Source organism: Penaeus japonicus, unplaced genomic scaffold (assembly GCF_977035675.1).
Source record: "Penaeus japonicus unplaced genomic scaffold, GWHDUDI00000001_assembly GWHDUDI00000019, whole genome shotgun sequence".
NCBI classification, from domain to species: domain Eukaryota; kingdom Metazoa; phylum Arthropoda; class Malacostraca; order Decapoda; family Penaeidae; genus Penaeus; species Penaeus japonicus.
Genome location: NW_028234421.1, coordinates 12,456,969 through 12,458,947, shown reverse-complemented (window position 1 = coordinate 12,458,947; position 1,979 = coordinate 12,456,969).

Here is a 1,979-nt window from a genome sequence, read left to right as displayed (position 1 = left end):
ATGGCAGCTACACAGGGCAATAGCTCGCAAAAGCCAACCAAGGGATATAAGGTTGAATTTTCCCGGGAGATGATTATGGTATATGCACAGCTTAGTACTGGTAAAAAACTAGATTGCGAGTGTACATTTTTTATGTATAAGGCAAAATAGGATAGATTGATATACATACAAGCATACGTATATTTATATATATATATCTATATATATATATATATATATATATATATATATATATATATACATATACGTATATATATATATATATATATATATATATATATATATATTTATATATATATACATATATATATACATATATATATATATATATATAAATATATATACATATACGTATATATATATATATATATATATATATATATATATATATATATATATATATTATATATATATATATATATTATATATATATATATATATATATATATAATATATATATATATATATATATATATATATATATATATATATATGTCATATATGTGTGTGTGTGTGTGTGTGTGTGTGTGTGTGTGTCTGTATTTGTATGTATGTATATATATCCCAATCTCACTTGTGAAATGTATGCTTGCCTAATTTCAATGCACTTTGTTATAAGTCTTATTTTAATTTTTATTTGCATTTCCATTAGCCATACCCCCAATTCCAGTTGGTCCTCCTTTTCCTCAGCCAATCATATGATCATGTTTCCCGCCTCTTTCTTGTTGTGAATGGAACGCTGTGTGTGAAACAGTAATTCTACTACTGAATGGCACATTTCATGCAGGCCAAACCTCTTTTTTATTCTCCCTCATCCCCCCTCCACACATTATAATATAACATAACATAAAATTACCTCATGATATATATTTATCTCTTTACTATTTGTACATCTTCATAAATATTTCATTGTTTTCTATGAAGGATTTTTTTTATGTGTAAAAATTACATATGTGAACTCTTTCCTTCTTTCATTCGCTAATCGTTCTTTTGTATAACCAAAATTTCTAGGTTTTAAACAATGGTGTGTGTCAGTAACTTAATTGATCTCGAACTTGGGCACACCACCATATGTCTACCCTGCGTACCCTGATCATCTAACTATGGATCTATCATGGGCATATGTAATGATGTTAAACAGTATTCATATTAACTAAATTGGATACGATAACCGATTGCACTTTTAGTCTATTCATATTAATTATCTGCAACCTAAACTCAATCTCAAGTTATGCCTAATTTGGCTAGTCTTAATTTCCTCAATTAGATAGACTAACATTATTTATTCTATCCATTTGCTATAAAGTTATGGCTAGGTTTATGTTACTCTCCTAGGTATGAATGCATATATCAGGAAGAATTCCAGAATAAAGTCAAAGAGATGCGTAAGGTTTGGTTTCGAAGTCAGCCATTTTAATGTTGCTTCCAGCTGCCTATCCGACAGGTCACTTAGTAGATTAGGCCGAAAGTTCTTGAACTGGATCAATTTCTTCATAGTTATGAATGATTTCATCATTTCATATGGTTATCCTCATCAATTCAGTGTGATGTTTTTTGGTTCTTCCAGTTTTTATTTTTTTTAATAAGTGATTTGTTTTATTTTATTGTTTTTTAAAAAATATACATATAATGAAATTATTCATCTTACACACTCATGTATAAATTCACTTACAATTCCCATCTTATTCAAGGCTCACGGACCCAGTCTAGATTCACCTACCTTTTTTATTCTAGCATTAACTCATCTCACACTGCTATTCACAAACTTGACATCGTGGTTGTGCCATTGGGTTGAATGAATGAGATATGGGACGTAGGATGTGGACATGCAGGATTGGAGGGCCTACAACGAGGACACCCCAAACGGAGGACGACGACCTGGACCAGCCGAAAAGGAACACCCTTGGCATATGATAGGAGTATGGGGCCTCCGGGTGGGTAGATGGCTAAGCAGTGTGAGAGCGGTAAATCTATTTTGA